The 13,873-nt window shown below is 42.9% G+C and overlaps 1 protein-coding gene across 1 annotated transcript in view; it reads right to left on the bottom strand.

Annotated features, from left to right (window-relative positions):
• LOC309716812 (uncharacterized protein) overlaps positions 1-12,624 on the bottom strand; it is a 157,193-nt gene extending 144,569 nt beyond the window's left edge. Inside the window, exon 1 of the mRNA XM_082550872.1 lies at positions 12,512-12,624. The gene's annotated coding sequence lies outside the window, so the exon portion shown is untranslated. The remainder of the gene's footprint in view (positions 1-12,511) is intronic.
• Positions 12,625-13,873: the final 1,249 nt, after the last annotated feature.

Here is a 13,873-nt window from a genome sequence, read left to right as displayed (position 1 = left end):
TTGAGGCAGTCCGAAAGTCTTTTTCCATGGCCTCTCTGAACTCCTCCCACACCCTAGTCTTTGCTTCAGCCACCGCTCACGCCGCCTTCTGCTTGGCCTGTCGCTTCCTATCAGCTGCCTCGGGAGTCCCACAAGCTAACCATGCCCGGTAGGACTCCTTCAGCTTAGTGGCTCCCCTCACCTCTGATGTCCACTATTTGGTTTGGGGATTACCACCTTGACAGGCACCAACTACCGTATTTTCACGACCATAAGACGCACTGTACTAAAAGGCGCAGTCTCAGTTATGTGTGCCATTACTGTATTTAACACACACATAAGGCGCACTGGATCATAGGGCGCATACAAGTACTGTATGCGTATTTAAAAATAAAGCGGGAGCAAACCTGAATTCGGTACCTTACTCACATTTCTATTGCCGGTAATCGTCATCATCAACAACACACAAGCATACAAGTGTGCGTATTTAAAAATAAAGCAGGAGCTAAACAAAGTTTGGTACTCACGTTTTTATCATCAATCAAACCCATCGGAGTCCTCATCCTCTGTGTCTGAATTGAACAGCTGCGCTAAATCTCCATCAAACATGCCAGGTTCACTGTCTTCACTGTCAGAGTCACTTTCCGTGCCGTGCGGCTCCTCGGAAATGATGCCGGCTTTTGCGAAAGCTCGAACAACAGTGCCAGCAGACATGTTAGCCCAAGCATCTACAATCCATTGGCAAATTGTGGCGTAACTCGCCCGGCGCTGCCTTCCACTCTTAGTGAAACTGCGTGGAAAAAACCACCTGGTCTCCTTACATACACCTCCCTCAGCCAGTCTTTCATCATTTCCTCATCCATCCAGCCCTTTTCATTTGCCTTAATGATGATTTCTGCTGGAAACTTCTCTTTAGGCAAAGTCTTTCGCTTAAAAATCACCATAGGCGGCAGTTTCTGTCCATTAGCATGGCAGCCAAGCACAACAGTAAAAGAAGACTTTTCATACCCCGTTGTGCGTATCGCTACCATGCTGGTCCCCTTCTTCTCCACAGTGTGACTCACCGGGATGTCAAAAGTGAGCGGGACCTCGTCCATGTTTGTGATGTGGCTGGGCTGGATGTTTTTGTCGCTGATGTGTTTGCTGCAGTAGGAGCGGAAGATGGCCAGCTTTTCCTTATAATCCGCTGGAAGTTGCTGCGCTACCGTAGTCCTGGTCCGGATGGAAAAATGGCACCGTTTCATAAAAAGTGAAAGTGAAACTGCTTTTAGCCGAATGGTGACCGTCGAAACGCTTCTCCCGCTCGTTCTTTGCTCGATGATCCACCGCTCGAGTCTTTCCTCCAACTCGGGCCACCTCGCCTTATGTCCGCGGAAACTCAGCTGCGTTTTCTTGACCTGCCGGAGCTTGTTTTCTAGCTTCCTCCATTTGCGAACCATCGATTCGTTAATCTTAAATTCTCTCGCCGCTGCTCGATTTCCATGTTCCTCCGCGTAGCTGATGGCCTTCAGTTTAAACTGTGCTTCATAAGCGTGTCTCTTTGCCATTTTCAGGGTTGCCCCCACACTTCACCCTTTAGCGTTCTCATGGTGTTCTCTACTACGTCCTCCTTACAACACACAGGGCGCACTGCGCTATAGGGCGCGCCGTACTTTTTGAAGAAAATCTAAGACTTTTAAGTGCGCCTTATGGTCGTGAAAATACAGTACCTTGCAACTGCAGCTCAGTGCAGCAGCTTCGGCAATGGAGGTGCTGAACATGGTCTATTTGGACTCAGTGCCCCCAGTCTCCCTCGGAATGCTGTTGAAGCTCTGCCGAAGGTGTGAGTTGAAGATCTCGCGGACAAAGGCATCTGCTAGGCGTTCCCAGCACAGCCACTCAGCACATAAGAACACTCAACAGTCAGGACCCGTTCCCTGATCCGAAGGCGAAGGGAACAAACCCACTCGTCCACTGGGAGAAACCCCAACATCCCCAGCAGCAAGCCGAGAGGATATTAGAATACCCACCCCAGCCCGTCGCCTCTAACCAGGGGCAACTCCAGACTGAGACTGTCCCCTCTCCAGGAGACTGGTTCCAGAGCCCAAGCCATGCGTTGAGGTGATCCCGACTATATCTAGCCGGTACCTCTCAACCTCACACATTAACTCAGGCTCCTTCCCCACCAGAGAGGTGACATTCAATGCCCCAGTTGCCAGTCTTGGTAGCTGGGGATTGGTCTGCCATGACCTCCACTCCAAAAAAATTACCCAGTCCAGTAATTCGAATGTTGGATGTCATATTGATGTCCAAGTTGGGTCATCATTGGACGTCCAGATAGATGTCCAGAATTGGTCACTGACTCAAAATAGCCATCATTCAAAATAGATGATCTGCACGTCTATCCAACATCCAATGTTTAGTAGGATTTTGTGTTCCCAGTCATCATAAAAATTGTAATAATTGATATATTATCAGCACTTGTTGTGTTAGATCTATTTATCAACTTGAGTTTCTGAACTTCTTATTGTTATTTGTGGGCTGTATGTCTCATTGATCCAAGCTTATACACCTTGAATTCGAGTTCTAAAAACATCATCTTCATATTTGACTATAACAAATAATCTGGTTAAACATAGTATATTTTTTATCACAATATGAATACTTGGCTCAACGTTACCAAGAACATTTGTTTTTTTTAACCATTTAAAATTTTCATACAGTCGCATAAAGTAACACCTGTCAAAAGTGACTGGGCATGTTTTATTTGTGTACGGAGGAAGTGATGCCAAAATGACACTTGCTTCTGACAGCTCCTCACCAAGAGCATAGCAGATGAAGAAATTATCATCCAAAGTGTCTTGAAACCTCCACTCAATCTCCAGAACCACGAACTTCACTTGGTTCGCTTCAGGATCATTGTCTGCCGGTTTCCCAGTATAAACCTGCATGTCCCATACATAATCTGTCTTGTCAACAAACGTTGAATTTTGAACAAATGTTAAACAAATGAGAATTTAAATCAGTTTTTTCTGCAACAAGGCAAAGAGGTATCCGTTCCCTCAAGTAAAAGTAACAAAGTACAGGCTCTGAAATCTAGAAGTAGCTCCTTGAAGAAACCTTCTAACATTTGGAGATAAATTATCTGAATTTCAGGAGCGGGACCACACCTCCAAAGATGCCCCTTCCACTTCTTATATATGACACCCCAGTTTTACAAGCTGTTCGTTCTCGTGCCCCTCCCTCCCCTTTTTCAGTTCTTTCGCTTCTAATTAGCGGGAGTCGCTGCAGTCCCCATTGAGGGCTTCCCCAAAGTGCAGCTCAATTCATGTTTAAGCTATTCACGTTTATCTACTAAAAACGCTATATAACCTTGTGTAACCGCTTATCTTGATTGTCCTGTATGCTACTGCCTGCCGCCATCTGTTTTGACCAAGATGAGTGAGCTCTTCAAGCTTTAATTCATTCAGGTTGAGAACAAAGTTTAATGGATGATATTTTTGCTCAACAATGTAATATCATCCATTGTGCCCCTAGCCTCACCACAAGCAGTCTGAATGGTCGAACATTTGCCAGTTCCAGTTCCAAGGTCAGTTCCTTGATCATTAATATGCAATTTCTCATGAACAATGATCAACGACCACTGATCAATGTCTATGAGTCACATTGAGTTGGGGAATGGCTGCAATCACAGGATTGTAAGATGGGGACAGATGTACCCTGAGGTGCCCTCCACGATTCAGAGATTGACTTTCCCTTTTCACGTAAATGGCCTCCGAACACCATCCCCACTGACACAGCGGCCAGGGAAGCAGAAGAACATCACATCAGGAAGGCTCTGAGTAAATGTGGTTATACCAGCTGGACATTTGTCAATGCTGGGAAGGCACCTAAAGAAAGCTCCAGCCAATCCAGGAGAGAAAGACAACTGCTGCTTAAAGGAAAACCAGGAGTATGTCAGGAGTATCGGAACAGCTGAGACACATTTTTTCTGAACACCTGCTGCATCAATGCTTTCGTCTTGCTGACACACTCCAGCTACATGAGGTCTAGCATTGTCTTGCATTAGGGGAAACCCAGGGCCACCCACACCAGCAGACATCTCACAAGGGGTCTGAGGATTTCATCTCGGTACCCAATGGCAGTCAGGATACCTCTGGCGAGCACATGGAGGGCTGTGCAGCCCCCCAAAGAAATGCCACCCCACACCATTAATGACACACTGCCAAACCGGTCATGCTGGAGGACGTTGCAGGCAGCAGTATGTTCTACACGGCGTCTCCACACTCTGTCACGTCTGTCACATGTGCTCAGTGTGAACCTGCTTTCATCTGTGAAGAGCACAGGGCGCCAGTGGTGAAGTTGCCAATCTTGGTGTTCTCTGGCAATTGCCAAATGTCCTGCACGGTGTTGGGCTGTAAGCACAACCCCCACTTGTGGATGTCGAGCCCTCATGGAGTCTGTTTCTGACCGTTTGAGCAGACACATGCACATTTGTGGCCTGCTGGAGGTCATTTTGCAGGGCTCTGGCTCCTCCTGTTCCTTCTTGCACAAAGGAGGAGGTAGCGGTCCTGCTGCTGGGTTGTTGCCCTCCTACGGCCTCCTCCACATCTCCTGAAGTACTGGCCTCTCTCTTGGTAGCGCCTCCATGCTCTGGACACTACACTGACAGACACAGCAAACGTTCTTGCCAAAGTTCGCATTGATGTGCCATCCTGGATGAGCTGCACTCCCTGAGCCACTTGCGTGGGTTGTAGACTCCGTCTCATGCTACACTAGAGTGCAATCACCACCAACATTCAAAAGTGACCAAAACATCAGCCAGAAAGCATAGGTACTGAGAAGCAGTCTGTGGTCACCACCACAGAACTGCTCCTTTATTGGGGATGTCTTGCTGATTGCCTATAATTTCCACCTGTTGTCTATTTGCATAACAGCATGTGAAACTGATTGTCAATCAGTGTTGCTTCCTAAGTGAACAGTTGGATTTCACAGACGTGTGATTGACTTTATTAAATTCAGTTCTTTGCATTCTTTTGGCGGTGAAGAAAAACTCAAGGCTCAAAGTGGTCTAACTAAAAATGATCTTTATTTTACATTTCCGGAAATGGAGACTGAGCACACAGCTCAGGTCTGAAGCAGCAGCAGCCAGCCTGATTATTATATACTTCCTCTACACGTCAAGTACACTTTAAGCTTCGATCAAACACTCTGCTTAGTTTCACTTTCTGTCTGCACCTCATATGCTCTACAAAGGCATGCAGTTTCCTGTCAACCTGTGACCTAGTTTACAATCAGCAAATAAGCACTAAGAATATATACTTAAATTACATTGTGTTATTTAAGTGTTCCCTTTGGTTTTTTTAGCAGTGTATATAGAGCACCGTTAACTGATCATCCTGCAACTGCTGCATCAAAATAACTGACAAATTCGCCCTGTAGCCTATAAAATTAAATCTATCTTATTTTCTTCTATAGGGCTTTGGAGTTGACGTCACGCCGCAATGCATTATGGGAGCGCAGCGCCATTTTCGGGGTCTACGAATCAAACCAAACACACTGTGTTGGAATGATGACTACAAGAAAGATGCTTAAAAGCAGCTCAAAAGAGAATGAACTGTATAGAGACCGATTTCATTCAGAGGCGAAGCAGCGGTACTTGCAGAAAATAGCGTGCATTGGAAATGTGGACCAGTATGAAATAGGGCCGTGGAGTAGAAACCCTGAAGACCAACCACTACTGACGTAGCCTGACATATTTTCGTACCTTATCTGTGGAATCAGCGTGTACAAGTCGTCATTCAAGCAAAGGTAAGTCAGCTCGAGTACTGCGAGTGAAATGCGTTTGATTTCCTTGCAAACATTCAGATTAGTGCAGCATAAATTCATTCATGAGGGGAAATTACAGTGAGAACATGTGGAGGCTGTTAGAGGGATAACATAGTGAGTTCAGTGCATTGATGAGACACTGTCCTGAAGGATTTAGTTATTCTTTATGGTTAAAGAAATTGCACTAATTTATTCATATTTATTATAAATAATCCTAATTAAACATCTTGCTTCCATGTTTGTATCTTGTGTCACTAAAAATACAATTTATTTTAATTTTATATATTGATCAATGACCTGCAGAATCTCCTTATCATATTAAGTGATTCATAATTGTCACTTTATGCTTTCTCCATCTCTAAAGTGATGACATCCTTGCATTACCGGTACATACTTTAGGTTCATTTTCTGCAGGCAGATTTACACTATAACATGCAGCGCTCTATAGATGGACACATAAAAAAATGAAAAATTACATGTATGTGCTAACTTTCTAAACACTTTGTTACATTTATGATAAAGTAGATAAAACACATTTATGTCGGCCTTGGCTCATTAGTTCTTGTCTTTAAATGAACTTTGTCTGTGTGTGTTTCAGGTCCTGCACTCTAAGACTGAATGAACCAGCATTGCAGCCATGGGTCACTGTGAGCATCACAGGGAAGGTTGAAGCCGCCCACTGCACCTGTAAGGCCGGAGTCACCGAGACCTGCAGCCATGTCGCTGCTCTTCTGTTTAAAGTAGAAGCAACAGTGTTGATCCGTGGCACAAGGACTGTTACAGATGAACCTGCATACTGGGTTTTGCTGGGTAATATGACCAAGATACAGCCAGAGGTTGGCCATAAGATAGACTTCTCCTCTTCAGCTGCCCAAAAAAAGGCTCTTGATCAAAACCTAAACAGACCATCTGTAGTGACAGGTAAAAGGAGCCGTCCTCAAAACAGAAAAACCCCACCTGCTACTTTGGAGGAGTTGTCACTGCTATTGGATACTTTGCTGGAACACAGTAAAGCTGTGGGTTGTGGGAATGACCCATAATGTTTTATCTAGGGGTCTAGATTTATGCCTGTAGTGCACTGCCGTGTAAATAATTAGCATTTACTGAATATGTACTGACTGAGTCCCACTGTTCAAAAGTTGAATAAAGAAACAAACTAATTTTTGCCTCTTTTTTTTTTTTATTGAAACCACCTTATAGAACATCACATCAGTTACAATGTAGAATCCATAGTTTACAAATGACAAAATGTTTACACAAAATCATGAGTGTTTACATGACATCACCCACTACTAACATTATTTACTGTATCTTTTGAAAAAATACAGCAATTTTAACAGCACAAGACTTAAGAATATTTAACAGGAGCAGGTTTCATTTTCCCTGGTTTTATTATCACACTGTTCACCAAACGCAGCAAACCTTCACCATCTTATCCAGAAGGGTCACCTCTTCACCCTCACATGGAAGAAGTAATCTGATTGGCATGGTGGTTTGTTTGAAGCAGGTCCCTTGTGTAGCGCTGGAACCCAGTCACGATGTTTCATCCATTTCATGGGCTGGTTTGCTGCAATAATGCCAAATAATTAGCATCTCTATAGATAGAAGGTAGTTCTGCAAAATCACTCAGTAGGATGTTTGTTCTAATTTGCTATGAGCTCAGAGCGCATAGAAAATAAAACTAATAGGCTATAAAGATATGAACATATTTAGAACTTACCGGAATGAAAATGTCTGGAGCACCAACAGATATTTGGAGATGGAAGAGAACTGCACGTCAGCTCATCTCACAGCTGCTATCCAGGCTAGACGCCTTCGTTTGGTAACATCGATACACGAGCTGCCTCGTGTTGCTTCCAGGTTGGGAAAGAATGAAAAGATAAACCATTTTCAACCTTATTCTCTTGCCGGTCGTGTGATCGAACATTGCAGCCGACCACACAGCAAATACGAACCATGGCTGTTGTGTGTGACTTCGCTCCCTTTTCACTTGCGCTAGACCCCCAAAATGGCGGATCGGGCCAAAATCCTTTCCACGCCCACCCCCCGTGACATCACGCTCCAAAGCCCTATATACCTGCTGTGATCCAGCAGAACTCCTTTCTGCCTACCTGTTTAGGACTTCTGTGACGGCAGTAAAATTTCCTCCATCCATCACTTATCCCAGCTCACCTGAAGTAAAAATGTATTTATGATCATTATAAACGCTGCATTACAGCAAAAGACAATAATGTACACACACTTTGATCAGGTAATATAGTCTTTAGAGAGCTTATACAAATCTATGTCCTTCATGCAGGAATAACTCAAAAAAGAGTTGTTTTTATTACAGCAGTTCAGCTGTTGTTTCGCAGGCTGGTGTTAAAAATATAAAAATATATCATCATGTTGTGGCATGAAACCCAGAAGGCAGTTGTAATTAGGGACGGGAAATAATAAGAATTTAGCAATTCTGATTCAGTTATCAATATTACTTATTGATTTGTTTCCTTATTGTGTTCTAAGTGGCTCAGTGTTGAGATTCACCATCATCTCTAATCATATCAAAGACACTGTATTCATGAAAACTGATTGCATACTGTGCGATCAAATGTTTGTGCCTGTTGGAGATTTTTCCCCACTCTGTTGTGACCAGTGTTGGGTTGTTACTCAAAAAAAGTAAATATATCACATATTTCACACAGAACATTTCTGAGAATATAGTATAATAACCATATTATAGTATATAATGTATACACCTAGGCTCCAGGCCACAAACCAACACAAACCCCATCCTAATGACGACACACATATGCTCTTTCTCTTTAACTGATAAAACGGATGACACAGAGGCAAAGATGAAAACCAGCACAAAGAGACTTAAAAGCAAACACCAGGTGAGTCTACTTTAGAAAAATGGACAGGTAGAAGTGAAGCCTGCAGCCCATCCGTTTCTTACCCGTTGAAGTTCAGGTTCTGGCTGCTGGACTGGGGTTAGCATTCATTCAGCTTTAACGTCACTGTAGCTTAGCGTTAGCATGCTAGCTGTGCAGATGCTTGCAGAGAGCTGAAATTGTGTTTGCAGCATGAAGCATTTATTCTGTCCTGGATGCAGTTTCCACTTTACCATCATGCCCGCATCCTTCTGTAATCAAATTCAAAGTGATGTCCATATCCATGCTGTAGATAACGCCCGGTTGCCTTCCTCTGACACACACAGTGAAATTAGCTGATTGTAGGGCAAGTGCAACTGGAGCACAATCGATAGTAAAGCAGACTAACAATTCCAAGGAACTGGCCTGTTGTATAGTAGTTAGTAGGAGTTCCAGAAGTTCTCTACAGGAACTGGTTCTCAATTCCCATCCGAAGTTATAATGAACATTTACATGATCTGCGCCACTTTGTTTATTTCATCAGTTTTTTTTATGAATGATTGAATGATCTGACGCAATGAATTATGGGACAGTGTTTTCTCCGCCCATTTTGTAAAGAATGGTAAAGAATGGTCCAGTGATAAAGGAAGCATTGAAGCTCCTTTCTTTATTTGAAGATCAGAACAAACCTTATTATGGCCATCATGCAGATGCTTCCAGATCACTTCTATCATTTAGGAACCTTCCTAACCAAGATGGACAATTGGAATACACAATGAGATAATCATTAGAAAAGCTAAAGAGACAATGTAGGAAACAGAAATGGGTGGGGACCACAGCAGGGAAGTACAAGTTAATACAAAGCACAAATGACAAAAGAGTGCCAAAGTAAATCAGGACATATTTAAACAGTAATGATACAAAACCGGTGTAGAAGGGCACCCGGGGAAGGCCAAGAAAACAGCAAGAGAATAACCAAAAACTACAACAAAGAACTAAGACTCGAGATAATTAGAAATGTGACAATCAAGAATAAACAATGATCAGAATAAGAAATAAAAGGAACATTAAATATTTACGGAAATAGAAGTAAAACTAATAGAACCCAGGACACTGAAAATCATAACTTTGAATATCTTGAAACTAGAGGGTCAGTGGTCAGAGTGATCAGTGTTGGGCAGCCTTCCCTCTTTCATGAATTCTGTTTGCCATGATAACTATGTGAGGAAAACCTATTATCATGACAGCGCTTATTCATCCATAATAATGAGACTCGCTATCAGTATTTCACTGTTTTTGTATCTCTTAATGATAATAATAATAATAATAATAATGATAATAATAATAATAATAATAATGATAATAATAATAATAATAATAATAATAATAATAATGATAATAATAATAATAATAATAATAATAGACACATTTTTATATTGACTGGTTGATAATTTCTTATTAAATCACAGAACCTAGGGCAAGGATGTTGTAGAGCTTCTGTGTCGGTAATCGGACTCTTGCGAGGAATGTTATTTTGATTTTCAAAGTAGTCAGTGAGAGTGACGACAGATACCTGAGGGTTCTTCAAATGTCCCGTAGTTCATGTTGTGGTGATTCATAAGATCTTGAGCTACACTGAGCTGTGCTATTGGACTGAATTCACTTTGTAAAAATGTCAAAAGTCAAACAGACAAGAGAAGCAACACATGCATTCAGCTTTGCTTGTGAATGGCTGAAGACACTTTCACAGCACCACCAGCAGCTCGCTCACTCTGTTTAATTATTTTTATACCACTTGGCCCCAAATTGAAAGAATGAATATAGGCCTATATTTCCTTTGAATGTTGTCATTTAAGAGGCTTTTTGTGTGAGTAATAAAGCAGGGGCTGCCGCCCTCTGTCACTGAGAAGCAAATCATTTCCCAGGGAGGGAGAAACATCTGTTCCCAATTGAAGATTCAGCCTGCTGAGAGATGTGTCTTTTCACATGATAATCCAGGACAGTAGAGGTTGAAACTGGGTCCACAATGTAGAGGAACTGAATAATTATACTTCAGATATATGAAAGGAAGGGGAAGGGCAGCTCTGAGAATGAGACGACCCCCCATTTAGTCTCACTCAGAGCTTTCATTTTAAGCCCTGTTTAGCAAATATGAATGGTTTGTCTGTAGGTCAGCATTTCCTCTCAGTATTTTTGTAAATCTTATGTTTATGCATTTATTAATACTGGGGAACATATATGAGGCTAACTGGAGGAGACAGAGTAAGCTCAGCTGCATGGACGTGTGAGTGGTTCTTAGATGTCTTCCCATCTCTCTTGCTCTGTATACTTGGTTGTACCACTACATTGGTTGCCTTCGGATTGTCTGTCCCCCGTTCTACTTTCAGTTCATGTTATGACCCTAATCTGTCTATGCTTGGTCACATGGTATCCTCATAAAAATAAAGCCCCAGCCTTACCTACTCTTAGCAGTGCTGAGAGGCAGCAGCTGAAGAGTCAGCTCTTCTCACTCCTACATTGGTGTAGTGGTTTCTGAGTTTCTCCTGGTGCACAACAATGTCTGGTCTCATCTGGCAGGATTATGTAGACTGAGGACAAAGGAAGGGATATCACTCACTGGCCCTTCTGGTTGCCTGATCTAAACCCAATCTGACACCACAAGGTTGCACCTCAGGTTGTCCAGAAGGTCAGGGATGTCCTAGTCGAGACCTAGGAGGAGATCCCCCAGGCTGCCATCTGTCATCTCATTAGGAGCACGGCCCAGTGTTGTCAGGCATGCATACAAGCACATGGGGGTGATAGAAACTAGGGGTTAGGGGTGGCTGTAGCTCAGCAGGTCACCTACTAACCAGGAGGTTGGTGGTTCAATCCCAGTCTGCAAATATCCTTGGGCACGATACTGAGACCATGTTGCTCTCTGATGGATGCATCAGAGTAAAAATGTGTGTAAATATTAGACAGAAAGCACATAGAAAAAAGTGTGAATGAGGCAAGTAGAGTAGAGTGCTCCCACTCAGAGTAAAAACAGAACCAGTCCATTTGTACTGGTTGAGATGGCATAGAGTGGGGGCGAGGGATCATAGTTTGAATGCTTTCTTGTTTCATATTATTGATCTTTGTCTTTATGATTCTGCATTCTTTATTTCTTATCATGTTATCTGTAGTGGGCTTTAGACCTGAATCCTTTTTTTGTTTTAACTCTGCACAGGATCTGTCATATCCAATGCTCCGTTATAAGCCCAGACAGATTGAAAATGCGGACTCAGGAGAACAGATTTAATGAGATTACATACAATGCTCACGAGAAGGTAACAATTTACAAAATCATAGGTCAGAGATAAATCCAAGGTTTCCATTTACAAGATCCTTGGGGAGAAAGTTTCTATGATTCAGAGCTTAATGGGACTTAAAGCCAGACTTTCTGACCTAGTCGGTATTGGGGTTCCTGGTTTCAGTGTCGGCAGTGTTGGGAAGGTTACTTTTAAAATGTATTCCATTACAGATTACAAAATACATGCCCCAAAATGTATTCTGTAACGTATTCCGTTACGTTACTCAATGACAGTAACGTATTCTGAATACTTTGGATTACTTAATATATTATCATGCTTTTTACAACAACGTGAATGTACTATTGCTGTGATTTATTACTGTTACTGAAGTCCACGACTCCGAACTGTAGTAAAGGGACCTCTGACTAATACGGCGGGGTCCCTGTCGGCTCGTAGCTGAAAAATAGCTTTACTTTGTTGTGTGGGTCAACTTTGCTAGCAGAGACAGAGAGAGGCGTTGAAAGGCTGCTCCAACGGAACTTATTGTTTCAGAGGAAAACACGAACACGGTGTACAGTCGAGTCTTAATAGCTTACTTACAACTGGGCTCGTCAGGCACTCTTCTTGGCTGCAGTGGTTATTATTATATTTACATGCTTCCAGCTCCCGTTTTTCCTCGATGACAACTCGTACCTTTCCACTCCCCTTTTTCTCCCTCCTCACTCACAGACACATAACGTGTATGCAGTCCATTCTCCCTGCAACACGGACTACACTGCCCATGATGCTACATTCTTTAGAGCTATGCTTGTAGCATTCTGCCTGTTAGCTTAGCACAACAACAACAACAACAACAACGAAAAGGCGCTCTCTCACCCAGGAAGCACACAGTCGCAGAGAGAGAGAGAGAGAGCGTCGCCCTGTAACCATGGCAACCGTAACGCTGCCGCCTGGAACAACAGAACGTAGCTGTCAAACAAAACCCAAACAGTCCTGACCCGCGACAATATGAAACAGAAAAATACCGCAGTGTAATCCATTTATTTTAACAAAGTAACTGTATTCTGAATACCACCTTTTTAAATGGTAACTGTAACGGAATACAGTTACTCATATTTTGTATTTTAAATACGTAACGTGGTACATGTATTCCGTTACTCCCCAACACTGAGTGTCGGTTGGCAAGTCGCTTATTCTGCTCCTTGGTGTGCAACAGGGCCGGTCTTGCTGCTTTCCGGGCAGAAGACACCTGCGGTGATGGTGCTGGATAGATGGAACAGTGCAATCACCTTCAATGGATGGAAACAATGGCAGCCGATAACCTAAGGAAGACTCAAAGGGTAAGAGACCAGTGGCAGAGGTCGGGAAATTTTGCACATATTCAATCCAGGGGAGCTGATTGCTCCAAGCGGAAGGATTGGAGAAAACAGGGCCATCTCCAGCTCTTGGTTCATCCTCTCTTGTTGGCTGGTCTGAGGATGGAGACCAGAGGAGAGAATAACCAAGAGAGATCCAGAAGTCCTTCCATACTCAAGACGCAAAATGAGATCCACAATCTGAAACAATCACAATCAGAATACAGGGTGGGCCATTTATATGGATACACCGTAATAACATGGGAATGGTTGGTGATATTAAAGTCCTGTTTGTGGCACATTAGTATATGTGAGGGGGCAAACTCCTCAAGATGGGTGGTGACCACGGTGGCCATTTAGAAGTCGGCCATCTTGGATACAACTTTTGTTTTTTCAATAGGAAGAGGGCCATGTGACACATCAAACGTATTGGTAATGTCACAAGAAAAACAATGGTGTGCTTGGTTTCAACGTAACTTTATTCTTTCATGAGTTATTTACAAGTAACGCCGTTATTCCCATCACTAGTTGCTAATACTCAAGAACTCAAAAATACAAAATGCAGAGGACTAAAATACACACCAGGGAACACAGGTGAACTAAATCT

The sequence above is a fragment of the Aulonocara stuartgranti genome, assembly GCF_965226115.1.
Source record: "Aulonocara stuartgranti genome assembly, chromosome: 11".
Taxonomy (NCBI): Eukaryota; Metazoa; Chordata; class Actinopteri; order Cichliformes; family Cichlidae; genus Aulonocara; species Aulonocara stuartgranti.
The sequence above is the reverse complement of the archived record's forward strand: the minus strand, read 5'-3'. Positions and strand labels throughout refer to the sequence as shown.